Genomic DNA, 9396 nt, shown 5'->3' with positions numbered 1-9396 from the left:
TCCCACCACTACGCATGGAACTTCCGGGGCAAGCATCAGATTGTGGGGAATCAGACCCACTAATACCATCCAGTAAAGAAGAAAACCGTCAAGGACACGCGGGACATGGAGCTCTATAAATAGGAGAATCTGATTCAGAAAAAGGGTTCCCAACTCAGCTCTAAAAATCACTACAAAGCTCTCATGTCCGCATCAAAGAGACTCAACGAGCCTAACGTGATCATGGAGGAGTATGTTGCCGAGCCAGTCGTTTACGATTCCTGCACTTAGATAGTTTCGAATTTGTTGCCATTGTTGCTTTTGTTAGATTTACTGTCGATTTTATGGGTTTGGATTGATGTAAAGCTTTTTAATTAGTGAATTTTATCTTCAAGCACTTTTGATTGTCTTGCGTTTTGCTTTCGAATCTTTATTTCCTTTTATCCTTTGACACACGGTTGTCGAAAAACCCGATTTCACACGCGCTTTGGCAAGACGTTTTCCCAAAAGAACCCTTAATTCGCAAAACTCTTAAACTTTTTCCAGTCGAATTTGGAAGATGTTTGTTTACCAAATATCACGGTAAATAAGCTGATTTTAACTATTCAAATCCAATATGAAAAACAGAGCAAGTCAAGTTTTATGATTCTTTTAATTTATTTTAAACTGAAAAAGAAGGAATTGATACAGTTAAGCCGTAGTTATTTAGTATACACATGGGATATTATTTAGGAACGAGTCTTTTAATATTGTTTAATTATAGATAGATATTGCGAATGAGATAATGCCAATATATAATATTAAAATTAACTAAATCTAGTATATCCATTAAATTAAAAGACTCGTTCCTAAATAATATCCCATGCGTATATCAAATAACTACAACTTAACTGTATCAATTCCTTCTTTTCAGTTTAAAAAAATGAGCTCAAAATCCCCAAGGACAACTATATATGTTCTTCGGCATTCACATTCCATTTCTCTCTCTTACTTTTTTTTTTTTTTTTTCTATCTCTCTCCTCCTTCCACCTATCTCCACCTCAAAGAGAGGTGTGAAGATAACATTATTCATAGTTAAAATATGCAAAGATGGAATGTGAATGCCAAAAAACAAAGCTATCATTTGGGGATTTGGATCTTCTCATGTGTCTATTTAACATGACTATGTCATGTGAATGGATCATAGTCCTTCATTACTTTTTAATGAAATTTCATGGTCTGTAATATTTTCGACACCATTTCTCCCTCCCTCTATTTTTTCCTTTGTGTTTTCACGTTTTGCAACAAACTCATCTCTGCTCCCTGCACCCTCGTATCGCACCGTTGTGCTGAACTTCATAGATTTGATCGAAAGCGGAAAGTAGATACTCCATTTTCTTTGCTATAATGGCTGGGTTTTGTTGGAATTTATGCTGGTTAGGTACTGTACTCATGTTGAGAGGGGTTGTTTCTCAACATTTCATATTTATTATATATATATATTTTGCTTTCAAAAAAAAATTGTCTTCGAGATACTTTGATTCTCAATCGGATGATGCTTGAAATTCTGGCACTCGTAGGACAGATGTTCTACACGATGTCTAAGACATCTTGTACAACAAGTTGCAATTAATAATGTTTAAATATGCAAGTTAAAGAACATTAAGACAAAATAGACACAAGAGATTGATAACCCAGTTCGGTGCAATATCACCTACGTCTGGAGGGTTTTCACCCAAGAAAGATAATCCACTATTATAGAGAATCAAGTACACAAAAGGTCTTAACTGAACAACCCTTGTTCACTGCCTTTTCTACCTATCTCTACCTGTGGTTATTACTTAGTCCTCCCACTAAGTATGAGAGCTCCTCTCACTTTCTCACACAATCACTGCCACAATGATCGATCTCTTACACACAAGAACAAAGATAGATCTCAAGATCAGACAACTAACACAAACAACTCTCAGCTAATACAAGAACATAAAGCTGCTTAGAGAGTTACAGAACAAGTGTGAACTCGGAATATCAAAACGCTAATCACACAACACGAAGCACACTAAGCAGTTAGGTTTTGGTCTTCTTAAGTAGCAATTCCTCAGGCTTTGTCTTCGATGAGCTTGAACGAACAAAGAGTCCACACAAAAACATAAAGTGTATCTTTTAAAATCTGCAACAAATCTTATCTCATAAGATTTGAACAAAAGATAGAAACTTCCACAATTAATCTTCAAATTAAATCTTCTGAAACTGATTTGATCACACTTGATATATTCCTTGAGCGGCGCACAAAAGCTTCTCCAATTACCCTAGCTTGGTAATCACGAAAGCAAAACAAAGCTTTTAGATTAAATCAGCCAAACACACAACACGTTCTCAGGGACAAATGCCACAAGCACGATATTACAACATCTAATCCCACATCTTGGCACACATAAAAGTACATTAGCTAAATTGTACACAACCAAAATCAAAGGCACAACAATACTTAATTTTAGTGTATAATAAAACACATGAGGAATATTTAAAGCTATTCTAGTTGGGTTTATATGCTATGAATGAAAAAAAAAAATCTAATTTACAAATTCAAATGACTTCTTTAATTTTAACACATAAGAAACATATAAATAACATATACGATATCTAATTTTAGGGTTGATATATAGTACAATCAACACCCAATAAACTGAGCATAATCCCCCAATGTCCCATAGGAAAACCTAAATAAGCAAAATTTAGAACGAGTTAGGCAAAAGATCTTAGAATCATAGAAACCCAACACCTAATAAACACCTTCCTTGCACCTAATATACACAACCTTTTATAAGTAAAAAACATGGTTTATAGGTACACCACTATGGAATTAACTGCCATTTTAGTTTAGTTGAAAAGTTAAACTTTCATTTATTCTTCAAAATCCTTGGTTATCACAGAATTGATATGATTTTTTTTTTCTTTGACCCATATGTTCTTACTCCATGATGTTATAAAATCATATAATAAGTGGACTATATAGTATAATATTAAGAATAACTTGTCAATTGACTATTCTAACTGGTCAAAATCCTTGGCTTCCAATAATTTTATTTTGAGTTTTAATTTTGTAAATAGCACTATTAGTTAATTAATTTAGGATAATGTTTTAATCTCATGAAATAAGTTATACAACCTCATGCATTCTAAAGCTGAATGAAAGCCATCTGAACACTTAGTGGACTTCCTTTAAATGGAGTGATGAAATTATTCATGTGTGGTTTGAAGACTTATGTTCACACTAATTAGAAACTTTTGTAATTTCAATTTTTCAAACCATACACTGGGACCCAACAATTACTGAATAACATGATAAAAAATGGTTAATTAATTAGTACTCCAATAATTAATAATTTTTTTTTGGGTAAGCACTCCAATTAATAAATATAATGATAGTTGTAAATATACTACTCCTTTGAACCAATTCTAATCTGTATCATGAAGAGACACTCATCAATGAGAATTTCCTCGAGCCGAAAGTGTGGTTGAATGCTTAATGAAAAACCTTCCTCCGAGAGGAATTTTTAATAATTTCTCAAACGTTGGGGTCCTTATCTCACTGACATCATCTATATTTCTCTTTTAACTTCTTGAAGAAAATAGAGTAATCAAGTAGGACTTAAAGTGTACCATATACATCATACAATAACATCATCACCCACTTACAAGTATGTTAGAAGATTTAACATTTCGTACGCATTAAGAATACATATATACTTTTTATAACTTAGATATAGAGACATGAGTTCATATATAAGCACACTTTGGCCTCATCATTCCTAGCTATGGTCTCATGATCTCATCATTCCTTGCTCTTGCTTGAGTAATTGGTGAACTTTGTGGCAGCGTGAAAGGGAGCCAGAATGCATGGTTGTTATATGGCCTCGCGCATGGAATGAGATACACTCTTGGGATTTTTTTTTTCTCTCTATCTTTTTAATTATATCACATCGAGGAGACGAGGGAAATGACTTGTCGAAAGGCTGAGGCTTTTCATATTCTAATTCCACCGACTTTAATGTGGCGGGAAATTTCACAAAGCAATTATATGAAATTAGAACACAACACTTACTTGTTGAAGAATGATTGTTGTCCTTGATTCAATTCACCTGCAATGTTCAATGATAAGATATTTCTCTGTATCTCACACTTACTTTCACAACTCTCAATGAGGCAAGTTGTGGAGCAGACAAATTTTTGATGTCGTGATTACAGAGGATACCTAGCCAAACCTGTTATAACCTAGTCCCTTCCTGTCATGGGCCAAGGGTTACGACCCACACTTTAACCCACACCAGTCAGATTACAGATGCTCAGACCCAACTAAAAGAGATCACTTAATAAATAAAAGAGCTCAATGCACGCCTGTCAGAATTATGAATTAATCCGTTTTTCACAAACAAAATAACAATTAATTGCAGCCTACAAAATGTTAGATAAATCTAACATTTAAATCATTAGCTAGTAGTTAGTTATCATTAGCTAATAGATAGTTAGGTTAATTTCTACTTTACCCTATCTTATTGAAGTACCTCTTTAATATAAAAGGAACACTGATACACACTATCAAGTAGCAAGAGTTTTGAGATTATAAAAATTCACTAGTTTTCTCTGTGTTTTTCTTTATCTCTTCTTGGTCATTTATTTTTAGATGATATCAGAGCCCTAACCTCTGCCATCAAGGTTTCGATCAATCATTGTAAAAAAGGGAAACAACAATTCACAATTGAATCAAGAGAATGTTGGTTCAAGCAACATGGATTTTTTTTGCAGAAATCCCCTTATAACTACATTCTCCTGGAAAAAAAAATCTCTCTTATTCGATGGTGAATCAACCATTGAATGGTCGCAATTTACACTCTTGGGAAAGAACGATGAAGTGTGCGATGCTTTCAAAGAACAAATTTAAGTTCTTAGATGGAAGTTTCCAACTCCTGATTCATTTGATCCAGCTCACGAAGCATGGGAGATATGTAACAATCTCATTCATTCTAAGATGACCAATTCTGTGAGTGCCTTGATTGCACAAAGTATCATATATGTTGAGAATACTTAAGATGTTTGGCATGACCTAAGGGAGAGGTTTTCCCAAGTAGGGATGACAACAAAACCCGAACCTGTGGGTGCCCACCCGAACCCGACCCGATTTTACAGGTAAAACCTGATATGTTTGAGTTTTGTATTAGTGAAACCTGCAACCGAACCCGAACAATATATATGAAATTACATAATTACTCTTATATATATACCATGTTAACAACTTGATGTGTTGACAATTTGATCATATTTGAACAACAAGATACTATATTTGATTGCAAAGAAGATATAAAAGGTATTTTCACAATAAAATCATATAAGTTGCGTGTTGTTTTGCAAAAACGTTTATGCATGAAGTTAGGTTAGGACATGAGTTTTAGGCTATAACGGGTTTGGGTATACCCGAAACCCGCCGGGTTTGGGTTTGAGTTTGGTATGAGAGTTCGGGCTTCGGTTTGGGAAAGGAAAAACCCGACCCGACCCGACCCGTTGTCATCCATATTCTCAAGGAAATTTGATTCGCATCTCAGAATTATAGCAATAAATCTCAGTCTTCAAGCAATGTAATACTTCTTTTACAGATATGAAGTCGATCAAAGTAGCACATGAAATGGAGGTTTGAATTGTGCCCACCAAAAACTTGTTTTTCCAAATGATATGAAGATTCATCATCTTAGTTGGTATCGTTTGGTGCAGCAGAAAAGTGTAAGCAGGGAAGTAGACGATGCACACCAGCAATTTATCCTGGTTCACCCCCAGAATGATATGGCTACGTCTAGTCCTTGGCAGCACCAAGATTTCACTATGCAAGTATCAAGGACTTCTCCATACAAGTATTCTTTGAACCCTGCCTCTTCAAGCAACTTGAGTATTCTTTGGGCCCTGCCTCTCCATGCAAAACAAGTATTCTTTGTCCCTGCCTCTTCAGGCAGTTGAGTATTCTTTGGACCCTGCCTCTCTAGACAAAACAAATATTCTTTTTTCCTGCCTCTTTAGGCAGTTGAGTACTCTTTGGCCATTTTCTCTCCAGGCATTCTTGAGTATTCAAGGGACTCCTCCTTACTACGTATTATTAGGACTCCTCCTTTACAACAAGTTTAAAGGACTTCTCCTCAAACAATCTCTCTCGAGATCATTTCATCTACAAATAGTCTGTTCTAATAAAAGTAACAATAGATACATTTAAGTTCATGAATCATAAAGTATTTTAGATGAGGATTGACTATTAATGTATACTTTATGTTCTGTTACATGAGAAAGTTGCATAAAATTTGACTCTTAAGCAAATCTACTCTCCATGTTGAAGCAGACAATGTTGATGATCATCTCTAAGTTATGAGCTCTGAGGCTTCTTTTCACCCTTAAGTGATTTGAGCATAGAAGCTCAATCTATGTGAGCATAAGCTCTACTTCTTCAAGTCTTCACTTCTTCCCTTTACACTTCTGAACCTTCTGTAAGTGAAAAATAGTCGTTGGAGCTCGTTGGAGCATGTACTTCACAGAACTTCTAGCTGTTGGATCAAACAGTACAAAATGTATTTGTGTCAGAGCGTAGTACTGTTTGATGGAGACCCTTTGTCGTAAAGATGTAATCTGTCATCTAGCAGGTAGCATAGGTCTGAACTTCTATCTGTTGACGTAGAGGTGTGGAACTCTGTAGTGACACCACGGTACTCTTTTTCTTCATCATAATGTTTGTGGCAGAGATTGAGATTTCATTTTGAAACTTCTGCCCAATGCTTTCTTGGCTTTATCTTCAACAAGATATGTACTTGTTTTGACTTTGTAGCTTGCTTTGAGTGAGAACTTGATTCCTTAGATGATCTTTTGCTTATGTCGTCTTCATTCTATTTAAAACGATCTTTCCTTCATCGTTCTTCATTTCTTCAGTTCTTCATATGACGATGTTCTTGCTTCAATTAATCTGCGTTCTCTCAGATAATTTTACTATGAAGCTTGTTCTTTTTTCCTTTCCTTCTGAAGTTGCAGACTTCTTTTCATGGTATACGTTGTCCTTCTCAGAATTTCTGCTTTCGTTGTTCTTGTAAGCTTTAGACGATGCTTCTTTGCTTCAGCCGTTTTGCTCTTTAGAAGATCTATCAGTTCAGTACAGCTTCATTCCTTTCTTTAGCTGGTCATTCAAAATATGGCTGATAGCGTTTGACCAAGTTCTTCTTTCTTCTTCTAAAATGGATTGTCTTGTGTTGCCTAAATCAGATTGATGTTTGTAAGTGTGGGCAATAAGCTCTGTTTTATTTCTTCATTTCTTGGTAGAGAGGGAGAGAGAGGAATATTTTGATGTTGACTTGTTGTACTAGTTTCCTTGGTCATCGTGCTTTGTAGAGTATCACATGATTTCTCAACACTTGACTTTCTCCTCAAGAATGTCAAAGATATTTCCATTTGAATATGACGTTCTTTTCTCTTGACACTGCTTCATTTGATCAGCCTTGAGATAGACGATGTAGTAGACGTTGCGTACAATCTTCTCAGACAATTGAATAGCTTTTCTTGATTTTGATCTTGCATGTGTGTTGTCCTAAAGCTATAGATTCACCTAGTGTAGATGAGCTTGAGGCTTTGGCTTCTCCTTCTGAAGACGATCTTGTGGATTTGACTCTTCTTCTTCTTCTTCTTCCTCCTCCTCTTCCTCTCTTCCTCCTCTTCCTCTTCCTCTTCTTCCTCTTCCTCCTCTTCCTCCTCCTCCTCGTCTTTCTCTTCCTCTCTTCCTCATCCTCTTCTATTAAGATTATTCAGTAGATATGACGTTCATTTTCTATGCATAGTCTCCCTTGAAGCTTTGATCCTTCTCTTCTATATTGATGCTCAGACAAAGCAGCATGTTTGACTTTCTTTCATTGTATCGTCTGCCATCATTGCTTTTGTCCTTGCTCACACTTGACTCTGTTGACTCCTTGCATAGTCTTGTTGCTTTGACTAGTCTCTTCTTTGGAGATGTCGTCTTCTTGTCACCGTCTTGTAATGTTTCTTTAGACGATATCACATAAGGGGTATAAGTGTGATTTCATGAAATGCAATTCACATATTATAATCAATCACAACACTTACACTCTTGAAAATTGTTATCATTCAAAACATGATAGACGATATGATTAGTGTTTGAAGTTAACAAGATATAATACTAGATTGAAAATGCTTTGGGGAGAACTAGAGCAATATCGTCCTTTTCCACAATGTAGATGTCATATACAATGTTCTTGTGAAACACTATATGATGTTAAGAGATATAAAGAACAAAATTATATCATCAAGCTTCTTCTACGGCTAAATGAGAATTATAACATTGCCAAGCATGATTTAGTATTTTCTCTAGTTCTATAACATGAAAGGCAAACTTGAGGTCAAAATCAGACAGATGAATCACAAGTTTCTAGCAACGTTGTTGATATATTCAAAGAAACAATTCGGTAGAGACAAATGTTATGGAAATTCATCCTCTAGGTTTTACAATCGTGTTTGTCCATTTCGTGCAAAAACTTGACATAATATTGAGGTTTTCTATAGGAAACTTGGCTTTCCTTCTAGCCATAAGTACATGACTATGTTCTTCAAAATTCAAATAAAGTTTCTGCTACAGTAGAATAAGATCTTGAGCAGGATGACACAGTGTTAGTCAAAGATGAGAGGCATAATGATTATCCTTTCACACCTCAACAATACAAGAGCCTTATGACATTGATTCAACATGCAACACAGTCCACTTCAATAGCAAGAAATCAAACCACTACAGTTGCAACATCAACATACGCAACTACAACCCTCTGGATGGCTGAAGAAGTGTGGCTATCAGCCCGAAACTCATATGTAAGAGTGGTCGCACCAGGCTCGATGTTGGCAGAGAAGTCTAACGTGTCATATATACTGCCGCGAGTCTTCCCCTCACAACATCCCTCCATATAATAAGCCTGGTAGCCTCATCTACAGTGGATGGAGTGGCGCTGACGTCCTGACTATGTTGAGCCATATCCTCCTTCAGCTTATCATAGTAGTCACCTTGCTATTATGAATACATAAACAAGTTAGTTTGGTAAACATATATGACGAAGAAAGATAGACGATGCATCTAGGTAGTCTCATATCGAAGGGGTCGGGGATGGTCAAACAAATCACCAGACTTCCTTATGCGTGTCTGCACGAAGAACTCGTTGGGATGGGGTGACCCGTCGAGGGTCATCTCTTGAAGAAACATTGTGTGTGTGTGTGTGTGTGCGCGTTCTCGCGCTAACTTACTCCCACTTAATTTTGTGAAGGAGTAAGTTAACACCTAACACCTTTTTCTTTTGACAAAAAGCTCACCATCTCCATAGCAATATGTGACTTGCTGCCTGGGGCGTGCACTGCTCCACC

Source organism: Lotus japonicus, chromosome 2, assembly GCF_012489685.1.
Source record: "Lotus japonicus ecotype B-129 chromosome 2, LjGifu_v1.2".
NCBI lineage: Eukaryota > Viridiplantae > Streptophyta > Magnoliopsida > Fabales > Fabaceae > Lotus > Lotus japonicus.
This window is presented reverse-complemented; position numbering follows the sequence as displayed.